Consider the following 16717-nt stretch of genomic DNA (forward strand, 5'->3'; position numbering starts at 1 on the left):
CAGTGAGATCTGTGCCAGACTTCTGAATTATAGAACTGTAAGATAACAAAGCCATGAAACTAAAGGATGCTTGCTCCTTGGAAGAAAAGCTAAGACAAACCTAGACAGTATATTAAAAAGCAGAGACATCACTTTGCCAACAAAGTTCTGGACAGTCAAAGCCATGGTTTTTCCAAGCGTCATGTACAGATGTGAGAGTTGGACCATACAGAAGGTTGAGCACCACAGAATTGATGCTTTCATTGTGGTGTTGTAAAAGACTCTAGAGAGTCCCTTGGACACCAAAGAAATCAAACCAGTCAATCCTTAAGGAAATCAACCCTGAATGTTCATTTGAAGGACTGATGCTGAAGCTGAAGCTTCAATACTTTGGCCACCTGATGTGAAGAACCTTGATGCTTGGAAAGATTTGAAGGCAGGAGGAGAACAGGGCAAGAGAGGATGAGATGGTTGGATGGCATCACCGACTCAGTGGAATGAGTCTGAGCCAACTCTGGGAGGTAGTGAAGGACAGGGAAGCATCACAAAGAATCAGAATTGGACTTGATTTTGTGACTGAACAATAACAAGACAACAAGTTTGTGTTGTTTCAAGCCGCCAAGATTTTGGTACTTTGTTACAGCAACAAGTAGGAGACTAGTACAAGTGGGTAATCCAGGAGTTCAAGTGAGAGATGCTGGGGTTTGGTCCCAGGTGGTGAGAGAGAAGCACACAGTACAATTTTTGTACCTTCCAATACAGACGGAGGGGCTCACAGGGGGAGACTTAGGGACTGAGTTGAGTGGATGTGGATGCTTTGGAAGAGGAAGGAGTCTCAGGTGACTCTGGGTTTGGGATGGCCAAATGGAAGATGGTGGTACTTCACTCTGCACACCTTGTGAGGGCAGGACTCTGTCTCGTTCACTGCTGTGTCGCCAGCACCATCAGAGCATCTGGAACATAGCATGAGCTCAATAAATATTTGTCGAATGGATTGATTAATTAAATAAGTGGAGAATCTAGGATGCTTATGTTGGAGGGAAAGACGATGAGTTCAGTGATCAGCACCACATGTCCCAAGCAGTTCTATGGGCCCCCTGCAGCCATCAGAAGGATCCATCAGGGGCAATGAACCCACCCCCAGGATGAGAAAGAAGAGCCTCAGTGGAGGGGCCCCCATCTGCCTTGGCCTGTGAGGCTAAGCTAAGAGAGTGCGGCCAGCCAGGAGTCCCTGAGGCAGGCAGGCAGACTGGAGGCGGCTCCCTGCTGACATTACCCCCTAATAGGAGGTCCTTATCACCCAGGATGGAGCCGGGTGCTCTACTTAATTTAGGAGAAAGCTACTCTCTGGGAAATAGGTGCCAATTTGCAGCAATCACAATAAGAAACATCCTCTCTCTGGCTGATGCAAGCTAACAAGGTAACAGGGCATTGTACAGTAGGGAGAGATCAAAAGGGTTTTTTTTCCAAGCCCACAGTGGGCACTTAATCCATCTTTTGCTCTCTCTCTCTCTCCCTCCATTACAGCTGCAGATGCACTATTTACAGGGCCTGCATTAGCTGCCTTTTCAGATATCGCACTTCCTCAAAACCACTTCAGAAGGAAAGTGAATTAGAAATGAGTTTGAGACGCAGGCAGGGGTTTTTGCTGCCTCCTCCCTGCGCTAAGGCCAGCAGCACCTTCCTGCCTAGATGCAGAAACCCAAGTCCATACCCTCTCAGCTCCCAGGAGAATGACTCTGCTGTCCTCCAGACCCTGTGGACACTCTGACTCCGGCCCATGAGGCTGGCCTGGAAGCAGCAAGGTGAAGGGCCAGCAGGTGTGGATGAGGAGCAGGTAACGCCTCCCAGGCAAACATAGGAAGCCAGGCTGAGATGAAGAGGCAAATCTGAGATGTGGATCCTGGTGGAGGTGGCAGGGTAGGGGTGCATTTTGGACAGCACTGATCTCTGTAGGACCTTCCCCAGGAGCCTTCCTGCTTTCCTCTGTCTGGGGCCCTCCCTTCCACCTCCAGGGAGTTAAGGGCCACTGCTAGGTTAGGGTGGTTGCCTGGGCAGATACCAAACTGATAAGGCCCAGGCCAGTGTCCTGACCTTTCTCTACCAGCTCCCCCCACCTGCCTTCACCCGCCACCCCTGGAATGCACCACCCCAGGAATTCAACCACCCCTCTCAGATGCAATGGCATCTTCCAGTTATGAGTCCATAAAGGGCAGAGGGAAGGCAAGAACGTGGGAGATTTCTGTCCCCAGAGTGGGAGAAGATTTCAATTCAGGAGAATGTTCCACCAGAAATCTCCATCCAAGTTCCACCTTTTACAGGTAAGTTCATCTGTGAACCGAGTGACTTGCCTGAATTCCTTAAGACCTGGCCAAAGACCTGACATTTCTGACCTGAGACCAAATGCTTTTGCCTCCATCAGATGTATGCATGCTCAGTCATGTCAGACTCTATTTGACCCTATGGACTGTAGCCTGTCAGATTCCTCTGTCTGTGAGATTTTCCAGGCAAGAATACTGGAGTGAGTTGTCATTTCCTTCTCCTGGGGCTCTTCCTAACCCAGGAAAGCATCTCCCATGTCTCCTGCAATGGCAGGTGGATTCTTTACTGCTTTAGCCATCAGGGAAGCCTCCATTGGATGGGTATAAAAATCTAGGCTGTTTAAGTGCAAAGAAACTTGGGCTTCATCTAGGCTGAGGTTCCTGTCTGGAGGGGAGAAGAGGATCCCACCCCTCCTCCAGCTCCATTTAAATTGTCATATGTACTGGGATTTCCCCAAGAGTTTGAAAGCAAATGAACTATTAAGTGAGAGAAGAAGCCACGGACCTCGCTAGACCTTCTTTGCCGACTGACTATGTGGGAAGCCAACTCTCAAACAGCTCCCAGTAATCCCCACCTCCTAGGTCTACACCTGTGATTCCCCACTCCAAGGTGGGTTGGACCTTGTAACTCGAGTCTAACAAATAGAATATGGTCAGCATGGTGGGAAGTCACTCGTAAATGAGGTTACAAAAAGATGCTACTTCTGCCTGCTGGCCTGCCCTGGCCTCCCTCCAACCACCCCCTGAAGGAAGCCGGGCACCATGCTGGGAGCCCTCATCTTGTCAAGGAACTGGTGTCTCTGGCCGATAGTCTGTGAGACCCTGAACTTTGTCAACATCCATGTGCGTGAGCTGGGACACAGATCCTCCCCAGTTGAGCCTCGAGAAGATTGCAGCCCTAGCTGGCACCCTAATCCTGTCTGTACAAGAGAGCTTGAGACTTGAATCCCAACTAATATGCACCCAGTTTCCTGACCCCCAGGAACTTCCTGATAACAAATGTTTCTTGTTTTAAGCTGCCATAGTTTGGAGTAATTTGTTACAGTGTAGTTGATGGCTACATACAATGTTGTTTTTGGAAGACCACTTTTCATGAGACAGGTGAAGCAAGAGTGAGCAGAGGCATCTGTGAGGTTGCCACATGCCGGTACTGGGTAAGCCAGCAGACCTAGGCTTCGTTTTGGGTCCTGCCGCTGACCCACACTCTGGCCTTGGACAGGACCCTAACCATTTATGGGCCTTACTTCCCCAACTGCTGGGGAGGACTCTGGGTCAGTTCCAACTGCCTGTGACTTGAGACCTAAGAAAGGGAAGCTTCCAGGCCTGAGAAGACTGCATACGTCATGAGGAAGGGGAGGAGGAAGATGCCTGACGGCCCTGCACCACCCCCTGCCCTTTTCCCCAGACCTGAGCCCTATGGCATGAGTCAGTCTTTAGTGACACCCTCTGACCTCAGAGGCTGGGGCACTCCAGATCGGTGGGAGGAAACTCAAGACACTGAGGGTCCCTTGGAAGGAAAAGTTGTCCTCACTGCCCTGGTCCTCTCCACCAAGCATATCTCCTGCCTTCGGCCCCCACGAGCCCTGAACAGATCTCCGCCAGCCCCTTCCCCTCAAGGACCCAGCTGGGTCCCCACCTCTTCCCCTGAGAGAGCACTCCAGAGGGGGCCCAGGGGCCAACAGGAGGCTCCCGAGGCAAAGATCGGGCCCCTGCTTTTCCCAGGCCCCAGCAGTAGCACAGGCCTCCTGCTCTGTACCCCAGGTGGGGGCTGGGTCTCTTCTCTCCATACCAGGCGTGGGACCGTCCCCAAGGTCCCACTTCCCTCCCTGGAGCAGTGGGAAAGCCTGGGAAAAGCCAGGCCACTTTAACACTCCTGGGGGATAAAAACAAGCCCAAATAAGGGTCCATTTCTGCCACATTCCTTCAGGCAGCAAGAGAATGCCAGGCCAGGGCAGTCTCCCCACGGCCGCCTCCCCCACCAGGGCCAGGCCAGGCCTGACGTCTCCAGGCCAGGAAGAGCTGTCTTGAGACCAGGCCCTCTGCAGCCAAGCTGACAGGACTGCTCCCTGCAAACTCTGTCGAATGTGAGTCTGTCTGCTCACAGGCCGAGGACAGGGGCTCCTACAGGACATTCGCTGAAGGGCCAGGACTGTTGGGGACCCCCAGAGGTTCCTGGAACCCTGACAGGCTATCGTCACTCAGTTCTGGATCACTCCATAAAGTTCTTGCCACATTTTATGCTCTGGCTGATTCTCTTTCTCATAAGCTATTCAATTCTTCTAAGTCAGGGTTTCTCAACTTCAGCACTACAAACATTTGGGGCTGGATAATTCTTTGCTGGTTCTTCCCCAGCGACTCAGCCTTAAAGAATTTGCCTGCAGTACAGGAGACGCAGGTTCAGTCCCTGGGTCGGGAAGATCCCCTGGAGGAGGAAATGGCAACCCACTCCAGTATTCTTGCCTGGACAGTCTCATGGACAGAGGAGCCTGGTAGGCTGCAGTCCACAGGGTCACAAAGAATTGGACACAACTGAGCGACAAGGTACAAGCATAATTCTTTGCTGGGGGCGGGATAACCAGCTGACCTGTATGTCAGAGTGTTTAGGAAGCACCCCTGGCTTCTACCCTCTAGATGTCAGTAGCACACCCCACCCCTATGGGTTATATTAAAAATACTTGCTCAGATATACACCAAGAATCACCCCCCAGTTGAGGATCACTGTTCTAAATGCATTTAAGGGCCTCTGACTGGTCTCTGATTAAGTGTCCTGACTGTATGCAGGGCTTAGGAGGAAGAAAGAGAGGTGGCAGAGAGGAAGGAAACCTCACTGGCCCCATGACCACAAACCCCTAACACACACACACACACACACACACACACACACACACCACCAGGGTCAGAGCTGATAACTGATCCTTCTCCAATCTTGAGAAGCCAGTATTAACATCCCTGCTTTGTCAATGAAGCTCGGGTGGCTGCATGGCTTGCCCAAGGCCACACAGCTTGCAGAGGCAGAGCTGGGCTCCAACCCAGGGCGTGGGCCCCCAGACCTATGCTCTGTGCCATACCACCCTCCCCGGTCTGTGGATTAGAGACCACACCTCCCTCACCAATCTACTTCGGGGTGCCAGGCCCCCATGCTCCCCTACTCAGGCTGGGTCTCCTGAGTCTCCTGGGTTGACTCCCCCTTCCCATCGCTGCGCTGTCCTGATCCCGGGTGATCGATTTGCATACCATATCGATCTCAAGAGCCATGTAATACGTTTGACTTGTGGCACTTTGCATAATTTTCTGATTAAGTTACTTATTTAACCTATTGACCTTTTCTCTTAATTAGAGTATCTGGGTACTGCAAATGTTGAGTAGTAATCAAGTTGTGCGTTCCCCCGAGTGGAATTCACGTCCTCGCCACTTCCCTGCTCCTTCATGACTTCGGCTTCCTCTGCAGTGGCTCCTGTTGAACCAGCTGTCCCCTCGCATCCACCGCCACCCCCACGCTTTCCCCTGAGGGATGTGAGCGGTGCATACATGGGGCCAGGCCTTCTCTAAATCTCTGCGGTCCAGAAGTCTCCAGAACAAGGAAGGGACCAAGACAAGGTGACAGTATCAGGGGAAATAGCATCCCCAGCTGAGTAGACAGAATAAGGCGCATATGTGGGTCAGAGTAGTGGACCCCGTATCCGTTGGCTATTGTACTTAACAAATCCTAAAACATAGTAGCCTGCAACACCACCAGTGGATTATTTTCTTAGCAGTCTGTGGGTTGGCTGAACAATTCTGAAGATCTGAACCAGGCTCCAGTGATTTGGCTAAGCTCACTCACCCATCTGCAGCCAGTCAGTGGTCTGCAGGGGACTGACTGTGATGAGTGTGGTTTTCTCTGTCAGTCTCCTAGAGTCTCCAGCAGCTGACCTGGATGTGTTTACCGGTGATGAAGGAACAAAAGTGACCAGAAAGCATGCCCCAATGCACAGTGCTTGTGAAACCTCCACTTGCATTGTACCTATTACCACACCTTTGGCCAAAACAAGGCCCCAGCTGAGCCCAGCATCAAGGATATGGCAGAAAGCTCTGCCCACTAAGGAAGGAGAAAAGACCCAGGCCAGGTGAGCCCCTTCTGTCCCCCTCCTAGAAAGAGGTGCTCACTTCAGAGTCTTGACACAAGTGCAAAGCAAGGAGATCTTCTTCCTCCTGCCCTTCCCACCCTGGACACGGATCCCAAGTGTCAAAGTCCAGTGTGGTGAGCCTGGGGCCCTGGGAAGGGAGGTTGCAGTTTGTTACAACTTCTTATTCTAGCATCTACTTTTTAGAGGGTCTGGATGATACCCTTTCAAGGGCTCCTAAAAATCTTACTGTTCTGGTTGCACTGGGACAGGGGGGATACAGAGGGGTTGTCTCAGGTGCTCTGTGCCCCTGACCACCACCCTCTCCCCGGGTGTGGCCACATCGTCTCCACTCTGCTAGCACCGGCTCAGAAAACTCCGGCAAAGTTCTTGCCTCCCAGGGATCCATGCAGGCAGGGAAGAGGTCCTTCTTACTCTCTCCCCAAACCTCTTTTACTCAACGTAATTACTTTGAGATTTTCATCTATGTTATTACATGTACCAACAATTCATTCCTTTTTATTGCTAAGCAGTATTCCTTCACGCGGATGGACCACAATCAGCTTATTCATTCACTTCTTGATGGATAACTTGAATTGTTTCCAGTTTGGGGCAATTACAAATAAAGCTGCTACATGCACACAAGTCTTTGTACAGACATATGTTTTCATTCACCTGGGTAAATATATAGAAGTGTATTGTCTGGATCATAGGGTAGAGGTATGCTTAGCCTTCCACGTAACTGCCAAGCCATTTTTCTAAGTGGTTGTAATTTTACATTCCCACAGGTGGTGTCTGAGAATTCCAGTTGCTCTACATCCTCATCGGCACATGGAATGATCAGCCCTTTCAGCCATTCTAGTGAGAATTTAGCAGCATCACTCCATGGCTTTAATTAGAACTTCTCTACTGACTAATGAGCATATTTTATGTCCATAGCTCTTCTTTTAAACTGGACATCAGATTGTGCCATGACAGACTATATCTTTCAGCCTCCCTTGCAGCTAACTATAATCGTATGATTAATATTAATTTTCTAAACTTCACTCATGCTTACTTAAAAGAAAATTGCTTGCCCTCATTCCACACTTCATATCACCTGCTTTTGCTGCAGTAATACTGCATAAAACCACCCCAAAATTCAGTGGTAAACAAGTGTGAGTATTTATTTCTGACACATCCACAGGTCTCAAAGCAGCTGCTTCATTTCCAGTCCTAGGTTAAGTTCAGGTCTGCCCCACATGTCTTGTTCCCACACCGAGGCTCCCAAGAGAGCAGTCACCTTGGGCAGGTTTTTCTTATGGCTGAGGTCAGAAGCTCCCAGAGGATCAGATGGAAACTTATGATGCCTCTTAAGGCTTAGACTTGGAACTGGGGCAGGGGAGTTTATTCCCTCTGTGGAGTTTATTCCTAACTGTTTCTGATAGACCAAAAAAGAAGTGAAAATTTGCTGGACCATGAAACCTCCCAGTGTACTCATCCCCCTCCCACAACCTGGAACACAGATGTGTCTGTGACCCACATTGACCATGAAGCGGAGATTATTATTCTAGGGATGATGGAGCCACAGGATGGAGGGCACCTGGATCCCCAAGAGTCCTAGAGAAGCCAAACTGTGGCCCACCAGTTCCCCTCTCACCTGAGGATGGTGAGGCCAAGATGCAATAACCTCCATCTTCTTTAAGACGTCGCATTTTTAACCCTCTTCGTTTAGCAACCTGAACTTCACTCTCATATGTGATCCAGGTTTTCCTTTCCTGGCACAGGGAAAACTTGTTTTTGTTTTACTTTGCTTTAATCTCTTCTCAGGTGGAAAAAAATTACCCAGCCAGCATTCTTTCATGTCTGCCAGCCAGAAGAAGGAAGGTCCTGGGGTCAAAATGCAAAAGTTAATGCTTCACGCTACCATCCAGCCACATGACCTGCCCCGCTGGGTGTCTCCAAGAATTCTGGGAGCCGACTTGCCATGTTCAAAACACCGTCTTCCCTGCTCTCCTGCTGTCCAGCGCATTCACCCTCCTCCCACACGAGCTCCTGGCTCTGCTGTCCCCAGTCCTGCCTTCCCCAGCCTGGGGCTCGCCCTGCAGAGCGGGGTCCCAGCGCCAGCCCGCTCTCCTTGTCTCTGACTGGCAGCACCTCCATCCAACCCTGCTCCACTCAACAAACACTAAATAGCAGGCTCTGGCATCTCCTGAAGTTCTGCTCTCATTAGCACACTGGGAGGTAAGTGCAGGCAACCAGGGAGAATTTACCCTGCAGCAACAGGCTTCTCTGGAGAAGCCAAACACACCCCAGCAGGTAGTGAGTGCAAAGTCTGGGCCTTCAAATACTTCTGGAATCGCTCCTTTCCCTCTCCACAGAGCCAACCTACTCCTCTTCTCTCTCCCCATGTCTTCTTCAGCCTCAGCCCCGGTTTTGTGCCCCTTTTCAACTCAGCTGTCAGGCTCTTCTCCTGTGGAGCTTCCGCGGGAAAAAGCCCAGCCTCATCCAGGGCTCTGTCTTCCCCAGGCACTCTCTCTGGCCACTGGCAGCTCCACCCCATCACAGGAAAAATCCCGGATCTCACTGCCTTTTCTCCCCATTGCCCTCAACACCCTTACCTTCTTCTCTGCCTGGGCAAATTCATTCTCATCTGCTAAGTCCTGATTAAATGATCCCTCCTTCAGGAAGCCTGCCCTCAGCCTCTGATTGCAGTGGTACTTTTTTCCTCCTCTGGCTCCTACTGGCCCACGAGCATCTCTGTTCTAGTTCCAGCCCCTCTGTATCACTGTGAGGTGTTTATCTGTTTCCCTCACTTATCAGCCTGTGCCTGCTTCAAGGGAAAGGTCATGGTCTTTTTTTGTATTCAAGTCTCCAACACCTGGCCTAGTGCCAAATAAATGACAAATATCGAGCCCATGTTTATTGATGCCTGAAGCAATGAATGAGCAAAAACAGACACGTGAAGAAATAAACAGCCAGTTAGATGGGAGTCTGCTTGGAGGCACTTTCCCTTCCTAGCACTTATTTCTGTAAGTATGTCTTATATATTTATTTACTATATCCTCTCCCAGCCACCCTGTGAATGTACTCTGTGAAGACACAGACTGCGTGCTTCATTCACTGTTGTATCTTCCATACTCAGCTTAAGGCCTGGAACTTAGAAGGTGCACAATAAATATCTATTGGGCAAATGAAAAAAATGACCATGGATTGGAGGATAAGAGGATGTAGGGGTGGGTACCAGGATAAAAGCAGGAAAGGTCCACTTGAGTTTTATAATCTAGAGAAACCTGGCCACTTTTTCTTGAGAGAAAAAAAGAGTTTAACGGTCTCTCAGTTTCGTGAAGACAAGGCCCAGGCTTAATCTAAAAGTGTGCTGTGCTGTGCTTAGCTGCCTCAGTCGCATCCGACTCTTTGTGACCCCATGGACAGAAGTCCCCGGGGATTCTCCAGGCAAGAATACTGGAGTGGGTTGCCATGCCCTCCTCCAGGGGATCTTGCTGACCCAGGGATCAAACTACATCTCCTGCGTTGCAGGTGGATTCTTTACCACTGAGCCGCTGGGGAAGCCCCATCTAAAAGTGTAGATTAAGGAAATTCAGGGTCAGCCTCTTTACAGAATAATCATTAAGCATCTGCCCTAGGGACAAGGGCCTATATCTGGACATTTTTGTCTTTTCATGTTAAAAGAATGGCAGTTTTTCCTTTGGTTCTGGTTTGTTATTCCTGATGAGTGAGATGGACAGGTGTCGTAGTATTGGACCCAGAGAGACAAAAGGGAAGAGAGAAGATGCTGAGCTGAGGGGGAGCTGCAACACCCCCCCCAGGACCAGGGAGGCAGGCGGGGACAGGCGTCCTTGTGATGGGCCATGAGGACACTGATGTGTGCACGCTAAGTCACTTATGTTGTGTCATTCTTTACGACCCCCTGGACAGTAGCCCACCAGGCTCCTCTGTCCATGGGATTCTCTGGGCAAGAATACTGGAGTGGGTTGCCATTTCCTCCTCCAAGGGATCTTCCTGACCCAGAGATGGAACCTGTGTCTCTGGTATTTCCTGCATTGGCAGGCAGGTTCTTCACTGCTAGCACCGTCTGGGAAGCCTGAGAACACTGATACTGAAGGGTAAATTTTAAGTTTTCTCTCTGTGGGGCACAATTTCCTTAAAATGTTCTCAATACCATCCATTACCTATGATGACTGTATGTCAGGGAGACTTGGAGAGTAAGACAGGTTAGGGGCAAACTGTTAGGGTGGAGAAGTCAGGACAAGCTGGGGAGGATGAGGGGAGAAGCCCACAGCGGCACCTCACAGAAAGAGGTGACAGCAACAGCCACCCCAAGAAAACACTCCCCAGAAAGCCTCAGTGAGATGTAAGTGGGGCTGAGGTTTCCTCCAGTCAGCAGGGTAAGGGCCTCAGGTATCAGACTAGGACGGAAAAGGAAAGAATGCCTGCAAGAGCCTAGAGAATGGGAAGGCACAGCTTATTAAAGGATGGATGGACGGATAGATGGATGGACTGACAGGTAGATGAAAGGGTAGATGAGGGGATGGGTGGAAGAAAAGATGGATAGACTGGAGAATGAGTGGAAAAATAAATGAATAAGTGGCCGTTATTACTCCATCTGCTTACGGTATGTGGACCCAAACAGAGTGACTGGCCACTTGGATGTCTGAGTTACAAAGGAAACGGGTAATCGTGTTGCCCATCTGGAACTCACTTCACTGCTCAGAGTCCTAAAAAACAAGCCCATCTCTTCGGCTTCCTGGCCCTCTGCCCTGGCAAGCCCTGTCCCAGGCTGGTGCGTGGATATGCTGCAATCAGCTCAGGGGAGGAAATCTCCTAGTTAAAATATTCAACTGCAGCAGCTAAGAATGCACAGTGATTAGCCAAGTGCACCCAGGCCCAGCTACCACTCCACCACACGGGCCTGATTAGTACAGGAGGGGGCTCGGTCAGCAGAGTCTGCAGCCCCAGGAGGGGCCCTGGCACTGCCAGCTCTTCGTGGACCTTCCCTCCGGAGGGGGGCAGACGGACGGAGGTGATGTTGCTGACCCCCAGGAAGTCAGTCCTGCTCCAGGCCTCCTGCTGCCTCTTTAAGACCAGGACCCTCACAGTCTGCCAGGCTGTTTCCTGGCTGACCACCTCCCATTCAATCATTTCCTCATCCAGCACTTTGAAGCTGATCTTCTTACTACTCCCATTGTATAGATGAGGAGACTGAGGCTCAGTGAAGTCAAGTAGGCTACAGAACTAGAATTCAAACCCCAATCTTAAGTTCACATGTAATACTACTGTCTCCGTACAGGCATCTGACGTGAGGGTGCCCAGTCAGGGACCTGCAGAGACCCTATTTGTCCAAAAGGGCTGAGCAGGTAGGACGAGGCTGGTCAGGGAGTCCCTCCTTTGTGGGTTCGTCTCGCTTTCTTCAAAGGAGATGGTTACACAGACCTGCCTTCCTGGACCCGCTCACGGATATGCCCTCTGACCCCAAGAACTGGTCCTTCACCTTGCCCTACCACCTAGCCTCGCAGCTTTCACACCTCTGGGTGTGAGCCAGGGACCCGGTTTCCTGGTTGCCCTAAGCCAGCATCACTGGTCCTGGAGGACCTCCACCCATCTCAAACTCTCTTCCTTGTCAGAGCCTAACGAGGTGCGGCAAAGCCTCTCTCAACTCAAGCCAAGAGCAAGGGTGGCTTGTCTTGCTCCCACCACTCCCTGCTCCCCTGACTTCTGGTGGGCCCACAGGACCCTCCTCAACCTTCCCAGCTTCCCTCCCTCTCTTGACCTCTCACCATCACTCCAGAGCCCTAGTCACACCCACATGCCACACAAGTTCCCCAGTCACTCATTCTGCAGCAGGGCCATCCGCTCCCCTTCTCCTCCCCACCCACTCAGCAAACCCCAATCCTCTTTTAAGACTCGACTTGAATATCATCTTCTTAGTGGAGACTTTTCAGCGCCCCTCCTCCACCTATCCAAAGACTAAATAACCACTCCTTCCTTTGGGTCCTCCTGGGTCTGCCCCTCTCATCAGACACACGCTGCCCTGCCCATGGCTGTGACAGCACCTTAGACAGATGGCACTAGGAGAGGGAAAGATGAAACAGTGAACCTCTCACTTGGCACCAACTTGGGCCTGAGCTCCGTACTTGCAGAACCAATAATCCCAGAGAACTCTCTTGGGGCTAGGCTGGGGAGGGGGGTGATCAAGAGAGGCGTCTGATCTGGCCTCCTATTGTGTCCCATCAAACTATCCCCAGGGCAGTATCAGCTCCAGTGTGGAGCCCTGATCACAGTTCAGACATCCCCTCCCACGAAACGAGTCTCCTGTCAACCTCCCCTTTCCTCCACAGGGACACAACCTCTGTATATTAGTATCTTGACTAAAGACTACTTTTCTCACACTCTGTTGCAGGGAGGTAAGTCCTGAGACTAAACTCTGGCCAATGAGATGTAAGCAGAGGGTAACAACGTGCTTAAACCTTTTTAAAGGAAGCTGGAATGTACGTTTCCCCTTCTTGAGTCACCGCTTGCTCCATCCTGCTGCCTGGGATGTCTTGAACTTTAGCTTCCATTGCAGATCATTTGAATGAGAACCACACTTTAGGAGTGGAGAAGCAAGAGCTTAAGAGTAGCAAAAATGTTTTATCAGCCATGCATTATGTACCTCCAAGTTTGAAAATGAAAGCAAAATAACAATGTCTCTTCTTTCTTATTTTTTCCAGCTTCTGTTTGCTTAGGTCTCTGTCTTATGTAGCAGAACCCAGCAGAGGGTCCTTTTCCTACCCACTAATCTCCTCTGGTATCACCTCCAGAGTATCAGGCTGTGGTCACGGTCAGATATTCCATCCCCTCCTCTCCCAAAGGCACTTTATTCTTATTCTTAAGATGGTCCTTAATCTCTACAACCACTCCAATAACTTTTGAAGACCACATACCCAAAGAATGTGAGAGGTGTAACCTTTGTCAGCGAAAATCTTGTGCTATAAACAATCAAGTATTAATGTGGCAACAGTGAATAATTCTTAATCATAAGACTATGGGTGTTTTTTACTTCTTCCCTTCTTGGCATATTCTCATTTTCTTCAGTGAACATTTATTGCTTATAAAAATAAAAAGTAGGAACTTCCCTGGGAGTCCAGTGGTTAAGAATCCACCTTCCGGTGCAAGGGACATGGGTTCGATCCCTGATCTGGGAACTGGGATCCCACGTGCTGCGGGGAAACTGACCCCACGTGCCACAGCTACTGAGCCCTTGCACTCTGGAGCCCACTCACCGCAGCTAGAGAAGCCCGTGCACCACACCAAAGAACGCACATGCCGTAACTAAGACTCAGTACAAGCAAAATGAATAAGTCAATAAGTAGAATAAAAATAATGACAAAAATAAACAATTTAATTTAAAAAATCTGATACAATTCTAATAAAAAAATACATCAATGTCTCTGAGGACAAATCAAAAGTTGGGAGGATAATAGGTATTTTCAGAGTGGGCTTTCCTGTTGGCTCAGCTGGTAAAGAATCTGCCTGCAATGCAGGAGACCTGGGTTCGATCCCTGGGTTGGGAAGATCCCCTGGAGAAGGGAACAGCTACCCACTCCAGTATTCTGGCCTGGAGAATTCCATGGACTATTCCATGGGGTTGCAAAGAGTCAGACACAACTGAGCAACTTTCACACACTCACAAAGAGGACAGACAAAGAAAGGAGCGATGCCTCTCTGAAGGTACAATGTACAGAAGATGTATCTGTCCAGTCATCTGTCCAGAGATACGTATGGGCTCACTCTAATCCTCATAAACCCCAAAGGCAGGTGCTATCTCCATGTCACAGATGAAAAAAACTGAGGCTCAGAGAAACAAGATATTTTCCTCAAGGTTGTTTATCACATAGCTAATACCTGGATGGTGGAATTTGAATCCAAAGCCTGTACTATTTTAGCGTATGAAGCTATTTCATTTTCCATGATACCCATCAGTTCAGTCCAGTCACTCAATCTTGTCCGACTCTTTGTGACCCCATGGACCACAGCACACCAGGCCTCCCTGTCCATCACCAACTCCCAGAGTTTATACAAACTCATGTTCATTGAGGGGGTGATGCCATCCAACCATATCATCCTCTGTCGTCCCCTTCTCCTCCTTCCGCACTCAATCTTTCCCAGCATCAGGGTCTTTTCAAACGAATCAGCTCTTCACATCAGGTGGTCAAAGTATTGTAGCTTCAGCTTCAGCATCAGTCCTTCCAATGAATATTCAGGACTGATTTCCTTTAGGATGGACTGGTTGGATCTCCTTGTAGTCCAAGGGACTCACAAGAGTCTCCTCCAACACCACAATTCAAAAGCATCAATTCTTCTGTGCTCAGCTTTCTTTATGGTCCAACTCTCACATCCATACATGACTACTGGAAAAATCATAGGTTTGACTAGATGACTTTTGCTGGCAAAGTAATGTCTCTGCTTTTTAATATGCTATATAGGCTGGTCATAATGTCACCCTTATAATAGTTAAAACTTTTAATTATTGGTTACTAATGGAAGAAATTTCAACCCAAACTAGACTAAGTTGGAATCAATCAGCTCACAAAACTGAAAAGTCTGAGGGGAATTTCAGCTGCAGCTTGACTGGACTTCAAACCTCATCAGCAGGGCATGTCTTTTAACTGTCCTCTTCTTAAACTCTTAATGGTAGCAACCGGAAGAGAAGTAACTCCAACCTGCAGGCACTGGGCTTCTATCCAAAGGGGGAAATCACACATCTTTTCCCAGAATTCTCAGCTAAAGTGTGTTTTATCTCATTGGCCCTGCGAGTCATGTGCCCATCCATGAACCAATCACTGTGGCCTCCAGAATGCCAGGGGGTGGAGCTCCTACCCTAAAGGTTCTGAAAGTTGAGGTGATGGGATTTCCCAAAGGAAATTCTAAGAGTTATTTAACAAAAGAAAGGTGCAGGGATGTTGAGGGTCGAAGAACAGATGTTCTGCCGCCCCCCCTCCCCCCACCCAGCTCCCAATGCCCATCCTCTGCCTCAGGCTTGGCCTCTTGGAATCACTTCTTTGTGTAAATGCACGAACCCACCACTGAAGCGTGTGCAGCCCGTGGAAAAAATGGCTTCTGTAGGACCACTTATTCCTTTCCCAAACGGACTTTGTTCTTGAAATCCTTTAATGAGGAGCAAGCCGGCAAAACACATCTATCTGGATGTGGACTCAGGGCCAGAGGCATTTGATGATTTATTAATTGACCCACCAAATCTCGTGCCTCCCTGAGGCCCATGCTAACAGGCCATTTCATTTATTACTGGGCAAAGTTTGAGTCCATGAAACAGATTCTTTCAAGTACTCGTTACAGAGGAATTTGCTTTGGCCAGTTCAAGTCAATGAGCACTTATTAAGCACCAATTATATGTCACAGACATTGAGCTGGGAACGCAGAGACAGAGGTCACCCAGATCCTGCTCCCAGACCAGTGCATGGGAACTGGCCTGTGACAATGTTTTCAGTGTTCTGCACACAATGCCGTGCTAGTTGCCAGGGCCGCCATAAGGAGTGACTACAGATGGAGTGGCTGGAAACAACTGAAGTGTATTCACTCACAGTTCTGGAAGCCAGAAGAATGAACTCAAGGTGTCAGCAGGGTTCATTCTTTCTGGAACCTCTGTTCTGGGTCTCTTTCCTGGTTTCTGGTGGCAACCGGCCATTCTCGGCCTCTCTTGGCTTGTGGGCAGCCTCTGTCTCCATCTTCAGGTGGTCATCCCCTCTGTGTCGTATCAAATCCCCTTCGAGCTTTTATAAGGACAGTTGTCATTGAGTTTAGGGCCCAATCTAATCCAGGCTGATCTCACCTGGGGGTCCTGAACTTCATCTGCAGAGACCCTTTTTTTTCCGAATAAGGTCACATTTACAGGTTCCAAATGGACGTCACATCTGGGGTCCACCTCTCCACCCACAGTCAACTGTTGAGGATACAGAGAGGCTTCAGAGAAGGGAGTGGTTTCTGTCTGTGGACGGCGGGGGCAGTAGAGCCCCACAGCGGAGGGCGCAGCGGAGCTCTCCAAGAGGAGAACAGGGGTCTCTGTTATGAAAAGGGAACAAAAGCAGCCAGGGCTTTGCAGGAAGGAGCAGGGGCTGAGACAAAGGAAAGAGAAAGAGTAGTCACCTTCGGGGAACAAGCATCCAGGGCATGGCGGGAGAGTGACAAAGGATGAGGCTGGAGAGGGAGGTGGGGCTGGACCTCGCCAGGGCTGAGGAGCCTTGCAGAAGAGTCTGGACTTGACCCTGCAGGAGCCACGGAAGAGGGAACTGGTTTGCTCTGTATGGGCCAGTTCTC

At 49.7% G+C, this 16717-nt stretch overlaps 1 long non-coding RNA gene across 1 annotated transcript; it reads right to left on the bottom strand.

The window, feature by feature from the left end:
* Positions 1-653: 653 nt before the first annotated feature.
* LOC136175282 (uncharacterized) lies at positions 654-9133 on the bottom strand. The gene is made up of 3 exons (XR_010664446.1): positions 9004-9133; positions 8043-8272; positions 654-932 (listed from the first exon to the last, which is right to left on the bottom strand). It is a non-coding gene; the product is annotated as an uncharacterized lncRNA (long non-coding RNA).
* Between the last annotated feature and the right edge of the window lie 7584 nt (positions 9134-16717).

This window comes from Muntiacus reevesi, chromosome 9, assembly GCF_963930625.1.
Source record: "Muntiacus reevesi chromosome 9, mMunRee1.1, whole genome shotgun sequence".
In the NCBI taxonomy this organism is placed as follows: Eukaryota; Metazoa; Chordata; class Mammalia; order Artiodactyla; family Cervidae; genus Muntiacus; species Muntiacus reevesi.